The 14049-nt window shown below is 32.5% G+C and overlaps 1 pseudogene; it reads right to left on the reverse strand.

The window, feature by feature from the left end:
- Window positions 1–1750: 1750 nt before the first annotated feature.
- Window positions 1751–7501, reverse strand: LOC149905238 (peptidoglycan recognition protein-like; annotated as a pseudogene).
- Window positions 7502–14049: the final 6548 nt, after the last annotated feature.

A 14049-nucleotide genomic window follows, 5' to 3' on the forward strand; every position in this document is an offset into this window, starting at 1 on the left:
TACCGAGGGATTTGAGAAATTTCCACGTTTTGCTAGGGTCGCCGTTTTCGACCGATGTAGAAATGTGACGTCGTTGCGCATCCCTACATAATGTATTGCAGCGATTTCGAATACTCTGATACTTTTCCCGGTTAACATCAGAATCGTGCATCTTTAATTTTGTTTTCGCACGGGCCTTCTTTTTCAAAAGTGATTTCAGTTCAGCCGTCATCCATGGCGCGGGCAAATGCTTCAACTTGACTGGGCGCAAGGGAGCATGCTTGTCAAATAGGTTCAGAAGTAAAGAGTTAAATAACGCAACCTTCTCGTCAATGGAACCAGCAGAGTAAATGGCTGACCAGTCGGTATCAGCGGCATCTTCACAAAGACGATCTACATCGATTTTACCAAAATTGCGCTGCATAATAATTCTAGGCTTAGATTTAGGAGGCTTTAATTTATAGGAAAGGAAGATTAAATCGTGGAAGGAGAACAAATCAGCTGAGCACTGACCATGCTTAGCGACAAGTTCAGGAGAGGAAACTATGATAAGGTCAAGAAGAGAAGGAGTACAGTTTGGAAGGGAATGGGTAGCGCTAAGAGGAAGGATTTTTAGGTTAAAGGAATCAACGATGGACATTAACTTTTTGCTACGTAGATCATCCTTGAGAAGGCAGGTGTTGAAGTCGCCCATAAATATTATATGTTTATAGGCAGGGGTATGAATATCTAGGAGGTGGTCAAAAGACGAAAAGTAATTAACGGTTAAATTGGGAGAGTAGAAAACACCAAGAAGAATTTTCGTGTTGGATAAGGATACCTCAAGTAAAAGGTGCTCAGCCGCATCAGCAGGTGGAGGTTGAGGAGAGCTACTAATTATGGAAAAAGGAATATGCGAACGTAAATAGATAGCTACTCCACCCCCGGTCCTACCAATGCGGTCATTGCGAATTAATTGGAACCCTGGGAGACTATAAGATAAAGAAGGTAAGCAAGGTTTTAGCCAGGATTCCGAAATTAAAATGGCATGAAGAGAATTACAATCAAAAGAAGCTAATAGTTCGGGAAAGTGAGCCGGGATACTTTGAGCATTGATGTGAACAACGTTAAAGTTCTTAAGACCATTGTCGAAAAGGGAGGGGACATTTAAAGGAGATGATGTACTGTGAAAGCTGTCTTCACCTGATTGCTCTTCGATCGACGAAACTGAAACAAATGTGTCGCTAGAAATGCTGATGTCTAAAGACATCTCTAAATAAAATATAAATAAATAATATATAAAAATACTACAAATAAATAAATAAAATAATAAAAATACATAAATATTTAACAAATATAAAATAAAATAAGCGTAACCAGTAAACACTCCATTACCACCAGTATCGTAAAACATGAGACACTTAAAAATTTACTACAAGATTATTTTAAACCAAAAGACAAGTATCCAAAACTATAAAATTACAAACAACAATAATTCACAAAGACATTGCGTTGACATTTGACATTGTTATCACTTGTCATATTATTATGTCAAAAACAGTGTTATCAAAATATGTACCTACGTGATAGAATAAAAATAATCGAGTACTACCTACAATTATTACTCAAAGTAGACTAGCTATTTAGTTGCATCATAAAACAATTTAGAGATTAGCCACGGAAGAGAAAACAAAAATACATTATACATATATTGTATAAATATGATACTACAAAGAAAATTAAGATTGAAGTTAAAAAAAAAAAAAAAGCACATAAAAATTAGGTACAGCGATTACTTAGCTCGGCCAGGTCTCTTCGGTCTAACATTCTGTGCCAATTTGGACCCCTTATGAGTGTTGGAAGTGGATCCAGTTGCACCTGGGGACGAACTTGCATGGTTGGAAGGAATGTTATCCAGATCAGCCATCACAGAGATCCTATGCTTAGCACCGTCAGCACGTTGTACAAAGATGAATCCTTCTTTGGTCCAGCAGTTAGTTATACCAAAGCGAGCCCTTGCTGCCACAAAAACATCATGCCTATCTTTGGTTAGGAACTCGGATAAAGTGAAACCGCTGCCTTTTAAATCAGTTTTAGCATACCAAATGCTATTTCTCATAACAGCATCTTTGAATTTGATGACTATGGGTCTTGGCTTGTCTTTCTTTGAAACACCTAAGCGATGACACCGTGAAATAGCATCCTCTGTCAAGTCAAGATTCTTTAGATGATCCGTCAAGATTCTTATGTAGGTACATGTAATTTTATGAAAAAATAAAATAAAAAAGCGTTCCCTTCACCATCAATAAGCCATTATCCATTAAAACAACACACGTCTTCTAAAACACACAAAAGTGAAGACTTTTGTCACTTCTTCGGTATTTTTATAGGCTTTGGGGCAAATGCATTTCACATGTTCTTGTTTATTTTCTTTACAATTTTCAGATAACCGGTAGATCTAACAAAGCTATTTTAATACTAAAATATACGTCTTTGCTCTGTGACCTTTCGCCTTTTTTATTTTAATAACACGCATAGTTTAGCTTCACTTGTATTTTTGTTTGCAACCGACTCCATTAATTTGATTTTTACCTACTATGATCGTAAAAAAAATAATTTAAATTTTGTACACTCATCAAAAAATGCTGACAATACAATTATTTCAAGAGTTTGCCTTATTAAAGCTTTTTTATTTAGTTATTTTTATAAACTTATGTATTACTTCAATGATTTATTACATTTTTCAATTTTTACATAGATATATTCTGCCGCCAATGCGGCCATGTTTCTATAAGGCTTTGTAGTTTAGCCCCAGGGCTACTTGTCGATGTCATTTGACCGTGTCCCACTAGGTCGTAGTCGTCAGACAAGTTATGGTTTTTCACACTACAATCCAGGAAGTCCTTAGCTGCTTGCAATGCTTGCTCAGTTGGTGATTCCTCTGGAATTAAAAAAAAAATAAGTAGATAACAAATTATTTAAGTAAATATAGGGCATTCGATCGCAAATCACAATCCTACAATTTACAAAGTGTAACCGTGTTACAAACCATTCAAATATATTTAGCAAATAAAAATATATAAACATGGAATTTCATCTGATTTTTATAGGTATAAATTTTGTTGATTACATATTTCATCGATATATTAGTCTAATTAAAATAAAAGAATTCCATGGTACATATATATAGACCGTTCGCTTCACCAAATATTTGTATTCCACAGACACTAATCCGTATAAAGCCGCACTTTAAGTCCAAGAGAAGTTTCGAGAAGATTAAGCTCGAAAAAATACCGCGTCTGACTTGAAGTATGTGGACTTCTTTCAGTCGTTTTTACTAACTATCTAATTAAATTTAATCAATCAAAGAACGTATTCTATAAATTTTTACCAGATAAAAACTTAATTACAAGTTCTAGCTAATAAAGATAACTGAAAAATCACTAAGAATTATACAAAGAATATTACATGACTTTTCTATGTTATGCAATTGCATTTAAAATTAATTTCTATAAATAAACTACCAAACTCATAAATCAAGCCTATTCAATCCTTTTCTATAAAGTTTATAAGCTCTTTAAGCATAAATCAGATTTAATTAATACTTCAGATTAAGGCAGTCGGGTTAACCAAGACAGGGTATTGTCCCTTATCGTAGTATCTGCCATGAAGTATCTTAATTTACGCGCTGACAACAATAGAGTGATATTGTACTAAATATCATTAAAGAAAGGAGATAGAGGTCTCTATTCTCTCTTTACACACGCTATATAACTGAAAATATCAGGTTATCTGAATCCATCACGTCATAAATATGCTTATAATTCACACAATTATGTAAAATAAAAATATAATATTATAATGATACTAAACTGGCACATCAGCAAAATTAATCAAGAAAGTTTCTGTAACACTGGTTTTCAGTAACGACCTTATATTATACAATGATGCCAATAAATGATGCTGGACACAATAACATTAATTAATCGAATTATTTATTTTATAAGAAAATATCAATAGAGCACTTACTCCTAAGATCCTATTGTGTCTTATCAACAAAGAATATATAAATAAACTAACCCCTAAAATCCCCAATGAAGGATAAACCAATGGATTTGCTATTAAGCCCCTTTGAGTGCGCGCCGACATGCCACCCGGAACCTTCATACACCTTTCCGTTGCTGCCGACGTAGAAACTGAAACTAGGTAGTGTATTATTTCATTTACCACCTTTCCTTAACATAAATAGTAATAGGTACCACAATATTGTAAAACGTCATCCAAACTTGACAAGGTAGTATAGAATAAAAGAAAGAAGCTTTAAAACTATAGAACTGTAATTTTGATATTGTATGTAAAGTACCGGTCAAAATTCGGGTAGCCCGATTTCAGTGAAAATGATGTCTTGGTAATTTTCGATAAATGCTTCGAATCTACCTCTAAAAGAACCGTGATGTACACCCTCAGTATAGTTATAATAATGACAGAGATCTCATATTATAGTACTTATCCTCTATACAACTAAGATTAAAAATAAGCGATCATTAGAAAGCCTCCCGATATTTGAATAAAAGAAAGTTCAGCTTGCTACAGTTTAATACATTCACGGAGATGTCTTTGAAGTTTTAATTTTAACCATGGACGTATAAAAAAAGACGGACGCCGTATTACGAACAAACAACGTGAAGCCACCATAGTAAGCTAGCGATCGTGTAAAGACAATAAACACGCACACACTCTCACCATAGTAAGCTAGTCGGCCGCCATTACGTCGTGAACTACCGACTGATTAACTGCGTCACTGTTTCACAAAAAATATTTAAAATGCCGTCTTGCGTGGTTAAATGGTGTCGCAACAGTACAATTTTAAATAACAAAACACGAGGGATAACATTCCACAGGGAAGCAAGTTATTTCTTTTATGTTTTAATTACAAAATTATTACGGCAAAATTTATAGAAAAAAATACAGCCGCCATTGTCAACAGGACAGCTGTTGCCATGGCAACATGGCACACACACATGGATGTTTCGCCGCCATTACTAGGCTTCACTCAATGTTTAGGCGATATACCGTCCGTCTTTTTTTATACGTCCATGATTTTAACCTTTTCTTTCTTAGAATCTAGGTTCATTCACTGTACTAAGTTGTGTAAGTACTCTTAAGTTAGACGCAGATATAATACTGAACATCTCACCGCTTTATATGTTTTATTAGTTTAGTTATTTTGAAGAGTTTAATATGAATGGACCTAATTTTCGGGAGTAAACAGGAAATAATAATATTATGCTTTATTTATTAATTATACAAAAGCCTTGCACAGTTTTCCTACTATTAATAATTAAGGCGCGGGACAAATACAGGCGGCGCGGCGCGCCGCGGGCGCGCCGGGAGCGCCCAATCTGTTCTGTATCTGTATCTGTTCAACCAAAAATTTGGTCTGTCATATTATGGTACGGGAGCCAGGAACAGATTTTATGACCAAGTTCCTCTCAAGCGGTAATTAGTAAAATGCATCAAAGTATAGTATTATGAAGCCTCGTGAACGTCAGCTGGAGCTCGGTTGGGGGGAAGAGCGGTTGTAGCCTCCCGTATCAGCTGACGGTTTTTCCACCAAGATACAGCCAGCTGACCTATATATTTATCTACAGTTACATATAAGCTATCATCAGGTAAATTTTTGTTTGAGAGGAAATCACGGAAAATATTTATAATATAATGTATTTTTTTTCCTACGTGCGTGGGAGGCTACAACCGCTCACCCCCCCAACCGAGCGCCAGCTGACGTTCACGAGGCTTTATAATACTATACTCTGAGGCGTCTGACGAATTATCTCTTGAGAGGAAATAATTAACCAAATTTGCACCTGGCTCCCGTACCATTATGTATTGATTGTATTTTATGTACTTCTTATAGTGAAATATAATTTAAACTGCACTAATTTTGTCGTTATTATTAGAATCGCTTCGATACATCATTGTCAGGTTTTACGATGCCTTATATGATACATTTTCTAAATAAATTCAATAATTGATACGCTTATCGAGTCTATTGAAATTATCAAAAGATCAATCCTATTTTTATGAGTTCAAAGTACAAATAAATTACGGGTAGGTACCTATTAGCTTTGTATACTCAGTAATCTTGATATCTCTTTTTAACGTGAAAAATAATCCATTTGAGAGAACACACTCACATAGCCACACATATTATTATGATTTAGCACATAGTACTCACATAGTCACTTAGCATAATTTCTCACATACAAATAATTTTTAACCGACTTCAAAAAAAAGGAGGAGGTTATCAATTCGGCCGGTATGTTTTTTTTTTATGTATGTACACCGATTACTCCGAGGTTTCTGAACCGATTTACGTGATTCTTTTTTTGTTTGATGCGGAATGGTGTCGAATTGGTCTCATAAAAATTTTATTCGGATAGGCTCGCTAGTTTTTATTTTATGAACATTTTTGTCTGATCTCGATGACTTAATTGAAATGTAGCAAGTAACTTTGATTCACTTCCCGGTAACCGATTGAGCTGAAATTTTGTATACTTACGTATGTAAATTGGATAGCGATGAAACATTATCATGACATAGAGCTGATTTGATGATGATAGGAACTCAGTAATATATTGACTCAACTTTATCGAGTTTGGGCTCGTTTGATTCGTGTTGAAAAATGCACTAAAAAGTATGAAATAAAAATAACTACGTTAAAAACAACCGACTTCAATAACGGAAAAGAAAAAAAATAAAAAATATTGATACGACATCAAACATCAATTTAGTAAATAGCACATCTAAATAATATGTAGTAATTAATAATATCAATATTTTTTTTTCTTTTCCGTTTTTGAAGTCGGTTGTTTTTAACGTAGTTATTTTTATATACCCCTGACAATGCCCATCTTTTTCACCTTACAAGAAATTATACTCACGAATTGCCAATATCTGAGAATTTCAGCACATCAACGTGTTGTTTCCTAACATTCATTTCGTCAGTGAAGCATTGGCCCGTAACCGTATGCTGAATGACTACTAAGTGTTACTGGCTTTGACAAATCCACAGGATTGTTCAAGGGCGTTGTACCCCATTGAGATAGGGGTACGACTCCGCAATCCAGATCTGTTCAATTCGAAACGGTAGGATTAATTGCTGCGCCAAATTACTAAGCAATGCGTTAATTACATTGAGAATTACTAATATTCAGGTGTTGACGGTTTAATATTCAAAATAATATATCAGTAAGGCTTTGTTGGTTAGTTGAGTATAAAAAATATAACTTTAATTGGTGTCAAAAAGGAGGCGCGATCTCTTGAGATACATTGAAATTAATGTGTAAGCTTTATCTAAGTAATTTTATGTGTTTGTGAGATGTTATGAGCAATGTTTTATTTAGCTGTTATTTATTAAGTAAAAAAATCTGTTTTGTTTTACCATTGCGGAGAAGGGAAAATTAAAACGCTGTATATAGTAGGTACTGTACATACCTGTAGCGACCACAAGTTTTATAACAAGCAATAAAACAATATACATTTCGTTTCCTTTCATTGAGCACTAATCTTAATCTTAATACTATTATAAAGGCGAAAGTTTGTATGGATGTATGGATGTATGGATGTTTGTTACTCTTTCACGTAAAAACTACTGAACCGATTACAATGAAATTTAGCACACATATAGAGGGTAACTTGGATTAACACATAGGATAGGTTTTATCCCGGAAATCCCACGGGAACGGGAACTATGCGGGTTTTCCTTTGAAAACGCGGGCGAAGCCGCGGGCGGAAATCTAGTTGAATAATAAACACAAGTACTGTTTTTTTTATATTATGTTAATTCCAAACACCATTTATTAAATTAATATGTTAATAGTAATCAAATACGTATATATAATAACTAGTAACATCCTAAAGGTCCTTTTGATTGGAAAATCTGCTTATTATATTCACGGCTTGGTTACTCATCAATACTTAGAGCATTTGGTTGAATGCTCTAAGCATCAATATATACGTAAATGTGACTGTAAAATTGTTTTTCCCTGCATACGAAGAACGCTATTAAATTTACATAGTTTTTCAATCGATTGTTTCTGTTATTATTTGTCATGCTGTGAGTGTTATAATGAAATGAAATATTTTGTAAATTTTCAAAATATTTATGGTGGAATATAACAATTATTGTAGACCCCTCTGTACAGAAATTGAAAGGATTTTTTAGTTATATGTATATTGTTTTAATTTTAAATCAGAAATAAGATGTGACGTTGAAAGGATGCGAAGTATATAAGGGGGTATATAATAAGGGGGATTTCTAAAAACCAAGAATCAATTTAAATGAAAATAATGTTTTGTTTAACGATCTGCGAAAAAGGGAAATCTATGAGGTTTTTCTATTTGTACACTTGAAAACCTGAGAATAATCAATACAATCATTGACAATTTTATTTAATTTCAATAAAGGGAAGAAATAAAGACTAAACGTGTCATTTTATACGTTACGGGGATAATATTATGTACCGGAATGAAATAATTAAATGTGTTCAGCAATTATAGAGTATTGATTTTATTTAATAATAGAGCTATAATAATATAACATGATTGTGTGACCAATTATAATATAATTGGTTTCTTCACAAAAAGAACACATGGTGTTAATGGGCTTCAGCTTAATGACCCCTGTGAACCTTAGTTCTCGTAAAAATAAACAATCAACACGGCAATTTATATTCAGCTCTAAATCTTCATATTCAGCTAACAGCTTTAATACAATTATTCACCTTACAATTAAAATTTTAAGCTTTATTTATATACTTGGGTAGTTATAATTTTATAGTAGGTATCTAAGGTACTTTGATGTAATTTCTGAAGATGGATTTAATTATTAAACAAGAATGTAAAATTAACACGCTGCTAATTAATATTTTTAAAACTTGCAATGCTATTAGTGCCAGTCCTGTGGGTAAATATATTAAGTATATTATGTACCAAGTCCTATATATCAAATAAATACACATATTATTTATTATTTACAAACCGTCGTAGTAGTTACAAATGTTGAAACCAACCTAACCAATCACTAGCGAATTATCTATTACTCTACCAACATCACCACCAGACTTCATCCATTTATTCAATTAGACTTCATTTGAAGCGCTTTTCTCCCTAAGTAGCATGTCGTTTCATAATGCGCGGTTGTTCTGAAAATTACCCCTATTTATTACTTACTCGATAACATATTTTATACATTTTTAACTCCTGTTCCTTTGCCTGATACATTTAGATGCCGTAGACCCCGTTTTGGCTTATGTTTTTGTATTTCATAATGCAATAGTATATAACAGACAGATGTTTTACAAAAAAATGTCTGAGGTGTCACATGTGGGACACCCGATTTTTGAAATAAGTATTAAGCGCGTCACACACGATGAAGATACTATAATATTTTATCTTAAGATACTGTTATACATATTTTATATTACAGTATCTTAAGGTATCCGGTATCAGCGTTCTGACCATCATTTTTCTTTTTGTCATTGCGTACTAAGACCCCTGTAGAACCGCCATCTAAATATTATAGTATCTTCATCGTGTGTGACGCGCTTTAAACGGGCTACTCACCTACCTGCAGCAGGGGCAATATTGGAAAGCAGGGGCAATTTAGAGAACAGCTGAAATTGCTCCGGCCGCCGTGCAACCAAAAAAGATAAAATAATATACCATCAGTGAAAATGTTTTGAAGATAGGTCTAAAGAAACATATTTGGAAAAAACACCCAGACAAAATTTCCAAGATAGTCTTTTATTTAACTGTGATAAATAATTGACGCCTTAATTATTGTAAGCTCTTGTCTATAGAGCAGATAAATTACCTATTAAAGTAGACGGTCAAACTGTATAGAAATGACAAAGTATCGAATAAAGTTAAAGTCTGCCTGCGCCACACCCAGAATGTATCGACGACGAACTTTCGAAGTTACAAAGTTTTAAATTTAGGAGACATTCTTGAAAAGCTTCCGAACACTTGACATACAATGAGTTAATTTAGAAAGGCTTAAGGGATACTTATAAATTGTTTTTAGGAAAAGTGGGATATGAATATGCTTTAAAATTTCTTAGACTTTTATAGATATTTTTTTGTAATATTGACTGATCCCCTAATATAGGTATTCTAAAGATTTTTATCGTGAAGATAAATGGTCAATTATTTTAACATTTGAACTCAATTACGAAAATATATTCTAATTATATATTCTAATTAATATTTTAAAATATATTCATTTAAAATTAAATTATTTAGTAGGTATTATTATTCTGACGACAGGCCAATAATAATTGAACTCTCTTAGTAGAATAAATAATAAGTAACAACGTGGGATGAAATTCAAAATGGTCTATGCGAATTATTTAATCGTTAACATTCACAATTTCTTAATGTTAAGAGAATTTTAAATAATATAGATACTTTATTATTAACATATATATGCGTAACCTATGATAATATATAGGCAGAAATGGTAATTATAAACTACATATAATAATAACCACAGATACCACAAATTATTTATAAGAATCATAATTACTTGCAGTCTCTCCACATAATAAGGAAATTCATATTTATCTCTACATATACTATAATAACTTTATACTTAAGTATTGAATTAAATGGAAACTAACGTATAAATAGCAAGTTTCTATAATTACGAAATGCACATAATGTACGAAATTTTTTCTCACCTTTTGAATACAATAAAACATCTTTAACTTCTAAGCTTGTTTTAGCTTGTTTACTAAGCTACCCCTTTGATTTACTACCTACTATACCTAGTAGTAGAGCACTTCATACAACGCGCTTGGATTCTATCATATAAAAAGTAAAAACATATTATTATTAACATTATTTCGCACGCCTAAATCGTGTTTTAAGTAATATTTTTAACAAACCCAACACGTTCCGAAGATAACAATTCACAACTGAATTACCTACTTGAGCTAATGGTGTACGGGTATTGACAAAGTTTTCTAGCACAAGCATTTGAATTCAAGCAATAAGATGAATATTCATTTTTATTCTGTACCAACTTAGATCATTAAGTAATGATCTAAGGGTACCAACATTATTTTATTTTCATTAATTTACTGAAAACATTATTTTATCAAGACAACCTTTATAAAATGTACATCAAAATGGTTAGGTACAGATAAAAATAAACGACGTAAAAATTTATTTTGCCGTATCAATTTCTTTTCAACAACAGGATTTTATTAATACACCGAACTACATATAAAAACTTATATATTATAAAAGCTACAATCCCACATCAAAACGTTCAATTCAGGATGAATTTGATTCAAAAATATCAGTGTATAAATAAAAAACATATAGGTTACCGGACAATGTAATCGGAAAACCAAAATTGTAGCTGCAAAACGAGAAATTTATACCAGTAAATCAAATGCTTTTTAGGTTGTATTTGTATCATTGTGACTTTATCTATAATAATTTATTATACAAATACTACCTACTAATCCTATCCTACTAATCTATACTTCTATAATACTAATATTATAAAGAGGAATGGTTTGTAATTATGTATGTATGTATGGTTTTCACGCATAAACTACTGGACCGATTACAAAAATTCTTTCACCATTAGAAAGCTGCATCTTCACTGAGCAACATAGGCTAGGTTTTATCCCGGAAATCCCACGGGAACGGGAACTATGCGGGTTTTTCTTTGAAAACGCGGGCGAGGCCGCAGGCGGAAAGCTAGTATTATAGGATGGATGTATGTGTATGTTTAGGTGTTTATGTTTGTTACTCTTTCACGCAAATACTACTGAACCGATTACAATGTTTAGCACACATATAGAAGGTAACTTGGATTAACACATGATTAACACATAGGATAGGTTTTATCCCGGAAATTCCATGGGAACAGGAACTATGCGGGTTTTTCTATAATGAAATATGAAAACGCGGGTGAAGCCGCCGCGGGCGGAAAGCTAGTTTTATGTAAATGCGAAAGTTTGGGAGAATGGATGGATGTTTGTTACACTTTCACGAATCTACTACTGAATCGATTAAAATGAAATTTGGTATTTAGGTAGCTGAAGACCCAGAATAAGACGTATGCTTATCTCGGAAATCCCACAGGAACGGGAACTATGCAGTTTTTTCTTTCAAAACGCGGGCGAAGCAGCGGGTGGAAATGTAGTTCAAATAAACCTTTGTTATCCACTCGATTGTTTAGGTACAGTAAAGTAACTACCGAATTGTTCGCTTAATTATTTAAATAATTCTCATTCTATCACTATATAAATAAATAAATAAATAAATAAATCACAAATATTCTAGAATACGGAATTTGTCCTTGATAGCTTAACAGAATCTTATCTTTATACATATAAAAATGAATGCGCAAAATGTGTTGGTAAGCGCATAACTCGAGAACGGCTGAACCGATTTGATAATTCTTTTTTTATTATATTCCTTGAAGTACGAGGATGTTTCTTATGTAGAGAAAACGTAAACATGTACCACGGGCGAAGCCGGGGCGGACCGCTAGTCTTAGGTATATATAAAAATGAATCGCAAAATGTGTTGGTAAGCGCATAACTCGAGAACGGCAGAACCGATTTCGATAATTCTTTTTTTATTATATTCCTTGAAGTACGAGGATGGTTTTTATGTAGAGAAAACGTAAATATGTACCACGGGCGAAGCCGGGGCGGACCGCTAGTATGTAATAAAAATATGGTAATTATAATCAAAATGACACTGATATTAAATCCCTATTAGACATAATATAAACAAATGAATCGATATAACTAGAAACACGAAATTTTAATTAAAATAGCTACATAATACATCAACGTCTAACATTATTAAGATCTTCTCGAAACCGGAACTAATAAAATTCCATTCATTAATCATAAAACATATTTCTCTTAAATTAACATCAATAAGCTTAAGATATTTTTTTCTTGTTTGAAAAAAAAATAAATCCTTATTAAATATCTGTGGAAAATTTAATAAACTAAAACAACTTTTTTGCAGACAAATATTAGGTGATGTAAGGAAATTAGTAGAAATTTTACAAATATACTCATAACATTATAATAAAGATAATATTATTATATATGATCTCTTCATGTTAATACTACGCGTGTTATTTACAAATATGCTGTCAACAGAACTAGCTGTGCTCCGCGGTTTTACCCGCAGTGCTTCGCTCTTGTTGGTCTTAGCGAGAGGATATTATAGCCTTCCTCGATAAATGGGCTATCTAACACCGAATGAATTTTCAATTTTCAAATCGGACCAGAAGTTCCCGAGATTAGCGCGTTCAAACAAACAAACTCTTCAGCTTTATAATATTAGTATCTATAGATTAGTATAGATTTCGTAGATTCGATTGTATAGACACGCTATCCAGAATTTCAAATATAAATATACATTTTCGCGGTTAAAATTACAAGTGTATATTTTAGTAGGTTGAAAATGCACGCTACTAATATTATTGCACGTGATGCAATTAATTACCGATAAGTTTTTTAAAGATTACGGATATGAAACTCTGTAAATATATAAGGTATAATCGTTGAACTCTGCTATGAACTATCGTACTTGAGAATATAAAATATTTTTTTTTCGAATCAAGTCGCGTGATCATTTTTTTGTTTTTGTTTTTTTAATTCTCATTTATAAAGCATTTGAATACTATAACTATATATCAAAAAGTCAAAAACTATCGTACTACTGAAAATCTTAACTACAATGTTATTTATTCATGTTGTATATTATTCATGTACGGCGCAAAGTGCAAACATTTATGTTTTGTAATGAATATATACTTTTTTACGTTTAAGGATAAAAAATATTATTTAATATTTTTCGTATACGTGAAGCTCATCACGCTTTTTATCACGTGACTAAAGTAACCGTCATGAGAAGCTATAAATTTTGTAAACAAGTGTTCAGGAGTTCACAACATTTGGACCAACAAAAAAAATGAATTTGTTTAAGATTTAATAAATTATTAAGTAACAAATATTAATTAACATAAATATTATTTAAGAATAA

The sequence above is a fragment of the Colias eurytheme genome, chromosome 10, assembly GCF_061535395.1.
Source record: "Colias eurytheme isolate Ceu_HAF_F1 chromosome 10, ilColEury1 Martin Lab GWU primary, whole genome shotgun sequence".
Taxonomy (NCBI): Eukaryota; Metazoa; Arthropoda; class Insecta; order Lepidoptera; family Pieridae; genus Colias; species Colias eurytheme.